The sequence below is a fragment of the Narcine bancroftii genome, chromosome 7, assembly GCF_036971445.1.
Source record: "Narcine bancroftii isolate sNarBan1 chromosome 7, sNarBan1.hap1, whole genome shotgun sequence".
In the NCBI taxonomy this organism is placed as follows: domain Eukaryota; kingdom Metazoa; phylum Chordata; class Chondrichthyes; order Torpediniformes; family Narcinidae; genus Narcine; species Narcine bancroftii.
The window spans coordinates 46987386-47002313 of NC_091475.1; the positions used below are offsets into that span (position 1 = coordinate 46987386).

Sequence of the window (14928 nt, forward strand, 5' to 3'; positions counted from 1 at the left end):
AATTTTGTTTGTTTTTTTTGTTTAATTCTTACGCAGCCACCACAACAGATAGAATAACATTTTTTTTAAATTTTTTATTTTTCACACCATAAATCACAATAGCCATGATGTACACTTTTTCTTTTTCACACATTTACAGTGACTTTTTCTCCCCCCCACCCTCCCTCCTCCCAAGCCACCCCCCCCACCACCCCCCCTCTCATCCATTTTAGGTATACAATCTAGGTTGCATTAAGCCAGTCAGACAATGTTGTCATTCAACAAAAATACACCAGAAATTCTACTGAGTCCATTCTTTTCTTTTCTTCTCCTTCCGTCAACTTAGGTAATGTTTGTTCCCGGTAGGTTTTCGCTATTGTATTTAATGTATGGCTCCCATACTTGTTCGAATATTTCAATATTATTTCTTAAACTATATGTTATTTTTTCTAATGGAATACATTTATAGATAGAATAACATCTTGACTCATTTTTCTTGTTCGATATGGGATGGTGTTGAGGCAGGTTTTAAAAATATTCTCAACGTAAGCAGCGATATTGTCTTTTTTATTCTCTGATTGTTTAGGGTGACGATAGTACATGAAATCATTAATCGTATAAGTTGCAATTTTAATTGCAGACTCTGTGCAAGTCAAATGCTGTGAATGTAATCCATCCACAAGGCATGACGGGATATATGCCCAAAGTAAGAATGTCAATGTTTTAGATTTGGCTGTTTAAAATGTGGTAGAAAGCATATTTGATGAGGACATTGAGGATATGGAGATAAGGATGGAGGGTTAGGTAACAGGAAACCACACATCACAAGATGTCTGGTGGCGTAACAGAAGAGAACCAAGAACACATTACAGCCCTATGCTCACGATGTAGAGAACATTATGGAGAATCAGTGGGGCAGATGAAAGTAGTCACCTGTCGATGAGGAAGGATCATGTGAGCTCACACCTTGCACAGCCACTTAAACAGGCAAGGTCAAGGAGATTACAATCCTAATACAAATAAATGGGAATTGTGCAATGGGCAAAAAGGTTGACAAGTCAACAGGTTGGGTGAAAGAGCCATTTCGGTCCTGTGTCACCCTACAGCTGTTTTCACACTGCAGGCGAGCAGTGACCCTACTTTGTCCCGGTGAAATTTTTGGGAATTCAGGAACTCCCGGGCCTTTAACACTGCAGCCCAAATTCCCCTCCTTGTCAATTTCGGGGGTCCTGTCCCAATCGATAACTCGTCATGAGTAAGAATAATTTCACCCCACCCCCCCATCTGTCCATCGGTTGCTCGCCCGCTAGCTCTCTCTCCCCACCTCCCGCCGGCCTGTGCTCCCCCACTCCCCTCCCCCCAGTGCTTGGCCACGTGGCAACCGAGGCACAATGCAGGATGAATGGCTGACTTTGTTTCCCATAATCCCTCATACAGCTGGGAAATCCAGCTGCGTGAGAGATTATGGTTAATGAGGACAGCCATTCATCCCGCATTGAGCTGTCATCGCGACGTGCCGAAGCGGCCCACTGTTGTCTTTTTCATTTTAATCACTTATGTGATGCAGCACGCAAGCACTGATGTCATGAGGCTTCCACTGCTCGGCCATTTGCCTTTTCATGTCACAGGGAGAGAGACCTGGTTAAAATTTCTGGGCCGACCTTTTCACACCACAGTTCACGGGAGGGATCCCGGAAAAATTTCCGGAGAATCTTCATTTTAAACTATCATGCGAAAAGGCCTTATGACTGACTCTTTAACTACCAACCAAGGTCTCCATCTCATTAACCCTCATAACTCATTGTATCTCAAAATTGGGGAAAATTACATCAGAGAGCCTCTCTTGTTTGCTTGTATGAAGGTTTATTATATTTATACTTCTGGACTCCAGATGGAATCTGCTCCCTGGCACAAAGCAAAGAAAAAAGAAAAACAAGTCAGGTGGCATCTGTGGAAAGAGAAGCAAAGTTGTCATTTCAGGTCAAAGACCCTTTGTCGGAACTGGGAAAGGGAGAAAAGGTCATTTTCAGGTTGTAGAAAAGGTAGGAGGAGGGATTGAACACGTTGGAAAATGGATGGAACTTCCCCAGGGCGCCAGTTGGTGAGTCAGCTTGCCTGCTTGGAACTGAAATAAACAACAAGGAATCAGGTTCCATCATATCTTCCAGTTTTTCTATCCAGTGTCCTCTTTAGTTCCACTTAACAATAGTCATTTTGCAAAGGCACCAGACCAGAACTAAACATCAACTAGACCCTAGCCACAGATAATCTTTCAACTATGTTAATATTCAAAGCCCTAGGAAAAGAAATGACAGTCTTCAATGAGTAGGCCTGCTACAGACCTCCAAATGCAGCACATCGAGGGATTGAAATGACAGACTCAGTATCCCGCATTGTCAGTGAGAATTACGACTCGGGAATTTGCGGAGGTTTGGTATGACATCAGAAACCCTGGCAAATTTCTACAGATGCTTGGTGGAATGTATGCTGACCAGCTGCGTCACGGTCTGGTATGGAAACGTCAGTGAGCGTAAAGGTTTGCAAAAGGTAGTGGTTACAGCCCAGATCATTCCAGGCAAAACCCTCCCCACCATTGAGAACATCTCCAGGGAACATTGGTGTCAGAGAGCAGCAGCAATTATCAAAGATCTACAGCATCCAGCACATGCTCTTTTCTCACTGATACCTTCAGGAACGAGGTATAGGTTCCACAAGACTAGTACTACCAGGTTCAGGAACAGCTGCTACCCCTCCACCATCAGACTCCTCAAACTCAATCAGGGACTCATCTAAGGACTCTAATAGTTTTTGTCCCTTTCTGTTTTGGAATTTGTTTACATTTATTTACATGTGTATGTTGAGTACAGTTTTTCTTTTCTTTTGCACTACCAATAAGTCACCTTTTTCCTGTCGGCCACAGGAAAAAGAATCTCAGGGTTGTATGTTGAAAATAAACAATGCGACGATAAATATGAAATCTCGGTACTTTTTTTCATTCATCTTGGACTTGTTAAGAATTTTTGGTTACAAGTTAAATTGTTTTTGGAGCGAGTATTAAAAGTAAGTTTAACATTTGATCCAATGTTATTTTTATTAGGGGTATTAAGTCAATTGCTTTTGGGCTGAGATTGACTATGCACCAAATTGAATTTTTACATATGGCTTTGGCTGTTTCTACATGGAAATTTGATTTGGTTTAGGAATGCAAAGATAGCACACTGAAATGAAATCTTGTATTCCTTTAGAAAAGATAACATAATTTGAGGGATAAATATCATTTTTTTGTTAAAGTTTAAAAACTCTTGGTAAAAAAATTTGATCTCCCAAACTGCTCCGGTGGGTGTCTCAGTTTCCACAGCTAAAAAGTTGATTATGATGGATTTCTTTCCTTCTTTCTTTCTTTGTAGGTGGGTCGGGGAGGAGGGAGGGTGTTAGTGGGGTGGGTGAGAGAGGTTGGGGGGGGGGGTTTCATTTAATTATATAATGTTTGCATTGATATATTATAAATATAGTCATATGATTTAAAAATGTAAATAAAATATTTATTTTTTTAAAAATACCTGAAGGTCAAGCTTCCAAGTGAATGAGCCACAAGACTTGGTCCTGTGCATTGGTATGCCGCTAACCAGAAGGTATTCCCTTCTATATTCATTGAGTGCTGCATGTTTGATATGGATGGCAGTTCGCACTTTGCCATGTTTTGGCAAGAGCTTCCTCAACTATTGAACTCTCCCTTTAACTGAAATTTGTATTATTCTTTGTCACCGCTTTAGCTGGTAAAGCTCATATTTAACAATGAATTTCAGTGAGAATTCCCATTTTCTGGAGGATAGGAAGATGGCATTTCATCTTCTGTTCAGTAACGTGAACATGCAAACAACAAACGCAGCTGAGAATTTTTTGGCTGGGCTGACATTTAGTTTTCATCATGGATAATTTGCACATTAACCCAAATTGTTATCCTTGGTTTCATTTTGCTTATGAATTCTATTCAGGAAAGGACATAATGAAGTTAGCATTAGTTTTTCAGTGGGCTCGCCCTAATCTGCAAATGCGTGGAAAAGGCAAAAACATGGGGACGACGATCTGGATAGCTGAAAAAAGTAACACCCAAGTTCTGAATCAAAACCATCAATATCTGATGACGAGTTCCTTCCTGATTTGCGCACCCAGACATTTTTTACAACCTCTGAGTTCAGTAGGATTGCTCCCATCTTTCAAACTCAGCTTTTCCCAAAACTCCAGTGTGGAATCCCTGCCTTGTTCTAGGACGTATTTGGCATCACTCTTGTTCTGTGGTCTACACAGACAATACTATAGAAGATTGAAAATTCTCATCTTCCTCTGCAGACCCTTTCATGCCAAACCCATGAATACTCTTCAGCATGTTTCCTTGCTGCATTCAGGTCCTGGTCTCTTGGGAATTTTCTATATCACCTTCAACTCCATCAGGTCCAACTTGTAGAATTCCCTCCCCAGTCTTCTCTGACTCTGTACACATCTCTCCATCTTGGAAAAAAGTCTCCCTAAAAATGCCTCTCTTCAACAGGCTTCCTTCAAAGGCCCTATCAGTTGTTCACTTCTTCCTCTGAAGTACACAGAGATCCACACGTGCCGTTAACCTTAAGTACAAGTTAAAGTAAAGAGACACAAGGTTTTTGAGTTCTGTAACAAATTATTCATTCCATGAGGTCTCAAATGTTAAAAGTAAATTATTTGTGTTGGAAGTCATGAAGTGATTCTCAAATCACAATGAAAAGTAACAGATACAAGTCTTGTATCCCTGTTGAATCACAGTTTTTATTCAATAAAATTAGGTTTGAATGCCAAGGCATCTGAAGCTCACATAAAACGTTCACTGGATGGAAATTGGGAATAAAACCAAGATCATAAATAAAAACACACTTGCACTATACCCAGTTTACAATTGCTGCTTTATCATACTTCACTGCCCAGTTTTTGCTTCTCTCTACCAATTTATTCATAGGGGATACATATTATGACTTGCAGCCATGCCTCAATTGTTGAAAAATTATATCTGCAGTTGATAACCTGCCAGGTGTGGGATTTTTTTCATGAATATTCAAGTCACAAATTCTCTGCCTGCTCTTTGCCAGTGATTATCTGACACTGTCTCATTTATGAGAGTATGGAAATTATGCCCGGGATCTGCCTGTATTACCAGCACCAGACACATGAAAGCCATTTAATTTGACAGAGTGGAACATCCAGGGTACAGAGGGTTAGTGCAAAGTAATTTAATCAAGTATGTTCATTTTTAATAATCTTTCAAAAGTGCTCTTTAAGATTTTTAAAAATTTGCTCAATTTATTGTTAATAGTCGCCAATGCTTCTAATTGTCAGGTACATTCAGGAACATTTTTTAGACAGCTGGCAAATCCTGGGGCATGGCTGTCAGCTATCGTTTTTTCAGAATGTGCACAAAAACTGAAAATTTATAATTACACCCCTGTAGTTTCCCAGTTCACAAGAATCCAAATTTAGAATTCTAATATCATTTAAACAATGCGATTGGTGCAGGGCCACCAATTAAATCTCAGTTTGCATCTTGTCTCCTCAGTTAAATCTCATTCCTGATATCCAAAGGTCTGATTTTAACTGGATTGACTATCAAAAATGGCTGACCTTCCTGGCCAAGGTCAGACCTACTGTCTGCTCCACCAACAGGTCACATGAGGGCAAGTGGGAAGATGTGTTTTGGAGGTTAACAATGGAGAGAGGAAACTCCTGCCATTCCAAGCACAACAGAAATATGTGAAAAGATAACTTCACTGTCTCTCTTTGCCGTACCCGCCTGTGCAGACTTGCATTTGAAATGGGTTCACAACTGCAAAAGCTCCTGAGAAGTTTATTTTAAATAGTCAACACCTACATTGCACTACAGCACCAGTCATTCAAATCCAACCCACTGCAAATTCCTTCCATTCACTAGTGCCAATCCACCCCCAATCCAAGAGCTCACAAGATACTAATTTCAAGCTTGCTCATAATGATAAAAATCAGAAGGGAAGATCAATCAATGTGTGAGCTTATTTACTCTTTCATTCATGCATTTAACACAGTTCAAACTTAGTGGACCCAGAATAGAAAGGACTGAGGCACACGTTTGGGGAGTGTGACTTTGACTCAATTTTCTTGTAAAATAATATGGGCTATCGCTGAATGCTCAAAGCAAAATGAATATGGACAACAGAAGCATACTGATAATGTTTTTTTTTCACAAGCAATTTGGAAACTAGCCCAAAGAAAAGCAAATAAAAAACATTGAAACTTGATGCCTAAAATATATTTACTTTTACTCTTTGTATCATCGTACCAGAACCATTAGCTGCTCAGTAAAAAAAAATTAGTAGCATTAATCTCACATATGATATTGTATCAATTTGGAACACCACTTCAATTAAGCCTAATATGATGACTGTATGAGCATCGCAAGATTCATTTTCTTTTTGAATATTATTGGTTGCTTGGTGATTACTTTTGGAGTGTTGTGATTATTATTCCATGTGACGTGCATTTAAAAAAGAACCTGGTTTAATTTTCTCCTTTCATCCCTTGCTGGGTCTACTGCCATGATCAGTAATATCTGAGACACTGGTCCAATGGTCTTGATGGGAATTGAGATGCAGGGAGGTAAATAAGCCTGAAGTGTTGGGATCAAAGATCCACATCCCAACTTTCCCTTGGAGTTTCCAACTTAGCCATCAAGAGAATCCAACTGATTTTCCACAATCATTGCCCAATAGAATCAAAACTGTTATATGGGCAAAAGGAGGCAACTCAGTTGAGCAATGGGGGAGGGGGGAGGGGGGATGAAACTTTCTTGACCCTTATGATCATACAGAATTTCTTTGGGTTTGATGCACTGGGACATAATTGGAGCGGCTCGTCTTCCTCCTATACACTGTGCCGTGAGCACATTGCTTGCCACATCCATTGAATTGGTGGAGTTACAAGGAAAACAATACAGATATTTCCAAAAAGACAATCATCACAGTGAACCAATGCTACCTGTTTTTTTTTTAAATTCTGCAAGGCAGAAGATAAAGGAAATTAAAAACACATCAAAGCTAACCAATGGAAGTTTTTTTTTAAAAAACTTTCATCTGACAGAAATAATGGGATTGGAGATGACACTAATAAGTGCAGGTTGAAATGGTCACCTTTGCAAGAAAGATGTGTTTAAATCCAATAGCTGGTGATTCTACAACTGTGCCTCTCAGTATTTTTGAATTAATTAAGGAAAGCAACTGAACATCAACAAATGTAAAAAATGTACCAAAAAAATTAATTGCTGGGACAATGAAAAATAATGTCAGATACTCGAGTGTTCAGCTAAAATCTCACCATACATGCTTTGAAATTGTACTCTGCACAAAACCATTTCAGGTACGTTTTGCTTTGCCCTACAAGTTGCAGATTAATTTCAAGCCAGCATTATTTTAATTGGGTCAGGTCAGTCTAATTCTATGAATGGCCAAGATATTTAGAGTTTGAGAAACATAAATCCATGTTAACTCTGCTCAATCTTATTATTCTTCATTTCCATGTGCTCTGTTATTTTATTCTTCATTTATAACTGAAAACAAAGTTTGGTTGACATCTGAAACTTCATGGACAATTTTAGTCTCCTGACCTAAAAAAAATACACTTTCTATTGAGGATGGAATGTTTCACCTCAGTCACATTAATCATGGGGCAAACTTGAGGGGCCAGATGGCCCACTCCTGGTCCGACTTCTTTGCTTTCTCAGTAAGAGGAAACTTTAACTTAGCTATTCATGTTTCAATGGTTACAACAACAAAAAAAATGCCCTGGACACCATTGATCACGGTAATTGATCAGCAAGATGTTCATTGCACAGACCTTCCATTGTATCCAGCACAGAACAATTCAAATGTCATGAAAATGAATAATTGAAATACGAGTCTCAATAACCTAAGCATGAATGATCAAGTGATGCGTACTATCGGCCCAGTGTGCACACAGATTCTGCTCAAGGGCATTTCAGATGCAACTGAAGAGAAGGCCACCATGCATTTCAAGATTTTAAACATTTTATTTTAAATCTGTAGAAGATCTTCAGTCCAACAATGACTCAACATTACATTTAATTATTGATTCCACTCTGGGTGTGTTCTAACTGCTTCTAGATTATTGTGAGAGTTTAGAATCAATCAGCTCAGACCCTTTCATCCACCCATCTGGACTGACCATCAAACATCCATTTACATCATTTACATATCCTATTTTTATTTTCCCCTCATTTCTACCCACACAGCATGGCCAATAATACCATGGCCAATTAACTTAGCAACCTGCAGATCTTTGGGATGTGAGTGGATACCAGAGCACCTAGAGAGAACCCATGGGGATCACAGAGAAAATGCAGACGGCACCCAAGATCAGGACTGAGTTGGAGCTGAGAGGTAGTGACTCTCCCTGCTGTACCAAGGAGAGGAAAACCTTGCCAACACTTACTTAACTGCTCAATTAGTTCATCAAATGACACATTTTGCAAGATCCAGCTCAAATCTGCTGCTGGGTAAGGTTATGAAAATGAAAACAAGAAAAAAGTTCAAATCTTTGAAGTAAAAGAGAGGTTGGGTTGCAATTTAATAGGGGCTAAGCATGAATCTTCATACTTCAGATAATTCTGAGAAATTTTACTTTTGCAATGATGTATGTCAAAAGTATGAAGCTTGAAATCCTTCCACACAAGCCACAGATGCTGTCAAATGTGGTCCATAAATTGGCCATCACTTTGGTTACTAATTACTCTAAAAGAAACTATATTTGATGTGTAAACTCCTCACTGTGTTGATGCAGAACACTTGAAATTTTGAGGAAATTATTGTTTTGTTTATGCGCAAGGCCCAAGCAGCATCCACTGCTACAACAGCACCCACCTACTTGTGTCCCACATGTGGGCGAGCCTTCAGAGCCCAGATTGGCCTCGCCAGTCACCTCTGGACCCACAGCCACCAATCTTCCATTTGACTTTGAAGCCATGGTCAATTTCAACTTCGAAGGATGAACAACAACAAACATTATTACTTATAGTATAGTTTAGCTTATTTAGTTTATTAAGATGTTGAAGGAAGAGTATTACAAGCCTGAGCAAATTTGCTGTCATGGAGTGGACACAAATACTGAGGCAAGAAGAGCAGTGTCAAGGCCAGCTGCCGCAGGTTATTCAAAGCCTTTAGACCATTAATTATGCACAGCGCCAGAAAACATTCTTCACTTACCTAGATGAGTGGTACCCCTACAACTGTCAAGAGCAGTGATTTTCAAACTGCCTCACTGAACTCACATACCACTCTAAGTAATCTCTATGCCATCAGTGCTCTGTGAGTGGCAAGGGATTGGTTAAGGTGGTATGGGAGTGGGAAGGGAAGGCTGAGAATTGTTGCTCTAGACCCAAATGATATTGAAAAATTTTGCTTGAGAAAAATTGTCGTTGGCCCATTTCCTTTGAAGTGATGAAACTGTGCACCTAATGAGTCAGTCAGGTTCAATTAAAACAGTGGTTTTTCAAACAACTTCTTTCCACCCACATCCCACCTTAATCGAATTTCACTGTAAGGCCTGTGTGTCTCATCCATCTAAAGTCTGCCCGTCACATCAATTTCAAGCCTATGTGTCAAGACTGAATTTCCAAAAGAGAACTTTGAACTGGCTTCCAAGAATTGTGCCTTGAGCTGTAGTGGCTGGGGATATTCCACGCACAACCACCCCCCCAACCCCCCCCACCCCCCCCCCCAACATACACACACCAGTATATTCGCGCATTGTTGGGGATTAAGTTAGATAAATTGATACAGATTTAGTTAAATGAGATAATGTGTTAAATTATTGTTTAATAATATTATTTTAAATATAACACTGTCAGGGACATTTCTACTGCTGCTATCTGGTGCATAACACGTATCGAATTTTAACACTGCAAGGCTCTGACCTTTTATGCATTCTTCAATCTGCGAATAATCACATTTCGACACCATCAGAATTTTGAATCCAAGAAACTCACATCTCCTCTTTACTATCCTATGGTGACTATGGGTGGCTCTCGATTGCAAAGAGAACTAGGTACTATGCTTTTGTTTTTAAAAAGGTCATAGATTTAGAATAATATTGCCAAATTACTAACATCACCCCCTTGGTTGGAGGATTTCCATGGCATTCCTGAAGAAGATAACCCTATTTGTTCTGTATGACATACATTGTATTATTTTTGATTTGCCAATTATCGCAAACTTTAAAAATCTTATCCCTATAATGTTTTGTTCACTAATTGATTCTATCAGCAGAAAACCTGAATTTTGCTCATATTATACATGTGCATAGATGTTTTGAGAAATAATATTTAAGAGCAAAAATATCACAGATTCTGTGCAATAAAACATAGGCAAAGATTTTTTTTTAAGTGGCGATTGCTGGTTAGTGGACCATTCATGACCTTCACTTTCACATGAAGTAACACTTTGACAAACTGCAATTGATCTTCCATTAACTTTGACACTTTATCCACTGGTCAATTCATTTGCATGAGTTGAAACAACCAAAAATAATCATCTGTAGTTTAATTTGTTCAGATTAACTGAAACACAACATATACACTTTTAAAAATTTAGATATACAGCACAGTAACAGGCCATTTTGGCCCACGAGTCCGTACCACCCAATTTACATCCATTTAACCTTCACCCCTGGTGCATTTTGAACAGTGGGAGGAAATGATCCCCCGGGGAAAACCACGCGGAGATGGGGAGAATGTGCAAACTCCTTACAGACAACGAGGGATCTGAATCCCATTCCCGAGCGCTGGTGATGTAAAGGCATTGCGCCAACCACTACACTAAATGTGCCAAAATCAAATTATTCTGATCTTCCCATATAGTATCTTTGGTTCAAACTTATAATGTTATCTATTTCTGGTGCACAAAAAGTCAAGTCTGCAACAATATGCCAGCAAGCGAGTTTAGAAAAAGATTGCTTCTTTTAATATTTGGAAAAATAATTTTGTATTCAGCAATCCGACTGCCATCTAACCGCCAGCAGCTTCTGGTCAGCATTAGATATCAAGATGCAGAGAGAAAGTCTATTTGCAATACAAGAACTAAGCAATCTCCTAATAAATCCAAAAAAACAAATATTTTAAAGCTATAACAGAATTGCACACATGCCAAATATATTTGCAAACTCTTCCTAGATTCCTGCAGTTTACCTGATTACTAAAGGAGCTTTGAACAAGTAAGCAATTCCAAAGCTTGCACCGTGTGTGACAGGGGCAGCAGAGATACAGCTACACAATGTCTCTTTGGCTTGCTGCTGCTTTGAGTGGTCCTTTTGCTTGTGGGGCCAAAATTTAAAAAAAGCTTTATTTTCCAAGCAAATAAAATCATTTAGTCTCAATAGATGGCAGATGGTATTGTAAATGGACCATAAAAATACATTACATTGAACCAACTCACCTCATCTCTTGTGGAAGGCTTTCAGTGAGCATTATATATATTTGCTATGTCATTCCATAACCTTAATAGAAGCAGCAAGTAGCATCTGGCCTACATAATGCATTTGAAGTATGACCCAGATATATAGATATCCAAATTTATACTTTTCCTTATGACACAGAAGGCAGCCATTAAATCTAGGCCAACTCTCAGAATAATCCCATTGATCCTGTTCCCCCACCAACACCCTCTCCTATCATCCTGATTCTCCTCCCCTCACTAGGGATGATTTAGTCTTTGGGATGTTTGTAGGGGTGAATGGAGCATTCCAGTGGTTGTAAAGCAGATGGGCAATGCTTGAAACAAAGGCAAAAATAATCAAGAGTTGTTCTTTTCACAGGAAGAAAATAATTCTTTTATTTAAACCATCAGTTTGTCAGTGGTTACCATGCAGGAGGTATGATCATTCTGAGTAACTTTCTACCTCAGTTTTTATTATAAGCGCAACGTGTTTTAAAAAAAAAATCACGTGTTGGATGTGAAGTCACTCTATTCTGACGATGCCAAAATAAAGCTTTACTCTTTACAGCAAACCTGCCAGGATGAAATTGATCTATTTAGGTTAATGTTTATATTGAGCCACTGCACAGAAGAATCCAGAAAGAGCAGGAATGGTTTACAGTGTTGTTGCACTTTCATTGTCCTCATTAGCTATATATTTTGTTGAACATGCACAGGGAGGTCACTTCTTTCATCCCATTGAGAAAAGTACATTTTGTTCTCAATAGACTTCTCTATTCATCACTCTCTTCTATTTATCAGAATCTTCATACAGCAAAAGTCCGAAAACCTGGATGCCAGAGATCAGGACAACCCGAGAAGTGGAACTTCTTGAAAACTCTCAGCTTTTGCATGTGTTTGACCGTACGTGCAAGCCCCACAGTGATACAGCGGCAACAATCGACCTTGAAAAAGTTGTGGAGATACAAGAAAAACTATTCATTTGATTTTTTTTTATACTTTGTATTTTGTAGGAAAAAGACTTTCTTTAATAAATGACCAAAATGTTCCTGTTTATTCTCCCTAAATTTGAATTTTAAAAGTACCGCCCGTGAATCCAGACCAACTCAATCTCCGAGCAGTCTGGATTTTAGGACTTCTACTGGACCTCTTCGCTAATTCCTGTCCAAGTTCTTGTACCACTGCCCTCTCTCTGACCGCAACATTGTGATAATCAGGTGGGTTTTGTTGAGAGATGGAGATTCATAATGCTGAAGTGAAACACAAAAGACTATAGATGCTGTGATTACAGCAGAAATGCTGGAGGGACTCAGCAGGCATCACAGGATTCGTAGAAAGCAATGATGTACCACCAACATTACGGGCCTGAGCCCTTTTTCAAGGTATGAGTAAGGCAGGTGCCTGAAATAATGGAATGGAGAGGGAAGATGAGCAGGGGGGGGAGAAGTACAGACCAACAGATAAAAGGTGTGGACAGGACACAGGAGATAGGAGATAGGAAAGGTGAGAATTGATTGGGAGAAGGAGGGGGGTTGTTTGGGGCTCTGAAGAAGCAGAGGTGGGGGGAAGGAGAGAGAGGGAAAAGGGAACAGAGAGGGGAAGGGTTTGAGGAACATAGACATAAGGATAGATGGGGGTATGGGGAGCGAACAGAAACTGGGGTTGGAGGAGGCCCATACGGAATACTCGTTCATCCAATTTGCGGGTGCTCTCATTCTGGCAGTGCATAAGAGTATGGACCAATATGTTAAGGATTTAAATGGGTGGCCAGTGGGTGATCCTCAGTATAGCAGCAACAGAGCCAAAGTGCTCAATGAACCAATCTCATAGTCTGTGTCCTGTCTATGATATAGAGGAGACGACAATAGGAGCACCAGATGTGGTAGATGCTTCACCTGGAAGGGCTGTCCCACACCAGCTTCCCCAGCCCTATAGAGCTGTGCCAGCCGTTCCAGCCCTGATGTCCCCCACTGGCCGCTCCAGCCCTGTAGTCCCGCGCCGGGGGCTGTCAGGCAGCGGGGAGGTGAACTGTCAGACGGCTACCCCTGCCCTGACTCAGAAGCCGGCGTTTGCTCCGCGGCACCTTTCCCCGCTTCGGACCTTTCAGGTGGCAGAACACCTCCTTCAGCACCGCCACCTGAACGTCCCTTCGCAGACACTCCCAGCCTGCTCCGGAGCTGCATTCTCCCAGCGATTCCACCTGAAAGCGGCTTCTGTTTCACAGCAACAGTGAAGCGGGACTGATATGGAACTATGAGAGTCTCTGCAAGAACACCACCATTTTACAACAAGGAAGGAAAACAAGAATAAAGGTTTGGTATCACAGAGGTGCTTGGAAATTTACTTATGTAATTTAATACAGAGGTACTGCTTCCAAAGCAATCTCACTGAATGCTGATTTCTGCCAGCAGTGAGAGTGCTATCTTGTTACCTTCTTGCACACAGTTTCCCATCTCCTTCAAGCAATGATTTGTCCGCAGTTTCTATCCCTTCCTCTTTCTATCCTCCGCAAAAACATCCAACAGGATGAAAAGCCCTGTCAGTCTTTAACCTTTAGTGTGGTCCGTATGTTCAATCATTTCCCTCTTCCCCTTGGGACTAAACTCTCTAGTTTTCTTTTTAGGCTATTTTGCACACAAGCTCAAAGCTCCACATGGAGCCATGAACAACTAACTCCCTAATTAAGTCATCGACAGGTAATCGTCTATATCAGTGCTCTACTCTTTGTCAGATTCGCAGTCATTCCTATTGAATTTGCTTCTTAAAAATCTATTTTCATGGTTGTACTCTGAGTAAATATCTTGACCACTTTATTCTAAAATCCACCAGGCCTATTTTTCCTCTCGAACTGAAATATCGCGACTGCAATTCAAACCACCATCTTTATTTCGAGTTGAGAGATCCAATTCTTTGTTTCCCTTACATTATCCTGATCTCATTTTGTAGTTTGTACATGTGAAATGAAGAGTAATCTTACATTCGTTCAAGAAAACTTGGAATTCTATAATGAGGTGGCTTTTCCTTTGATGTTACGCAATCACAAGGACCCCGTGATCAATCAGTCTGACCCAACTGTGAAGTTGCTCTGCAAATCAGCATACTATTCAAGCTGAAATTACTTTTTTTTAACCCAGGGCAATAGATCCTGGAAGGTTTAAGGTTTAATTTCATTTTATTCCTGAGAGAAAACATTTCCAGAGACCTGTCCTGGTTCAACCACGTTGATATGATGGCCAAGAAAGTGCACCAGCACCTCTACTTCCTCAGAGGCCAGAGAAAATATGGCATTGCCCCTGTGCCTACAGATGCACCATCGAAAGTTTCCTGTCAGGATGCACCACAGCGTGGAAAAGGAACTGCTCCACCCATGTCTCAGATCATCATCCAAACCCTACTCCCCTCCATAGACTCCCTCTACAATTCCTGATGGATCAGAAAAAGAACCAACATA

General features: G+C 40.3%; 1 protein-coding gene across 1 annotated transcript in view; it reads right to left on the reverse strand.

Annotated features, from left to right (window-relative positions):
- LOC138738862 (FERM and PDZ domain-containing protein 4-like) overlaps nt 1-14928 on the reverse strand; it is a 391286-nt gene that overhangs the window by 291137 nt on the left and 85221 nt on the right. The gene's annotated exons all lie outside the window — the stretch shown is intronic.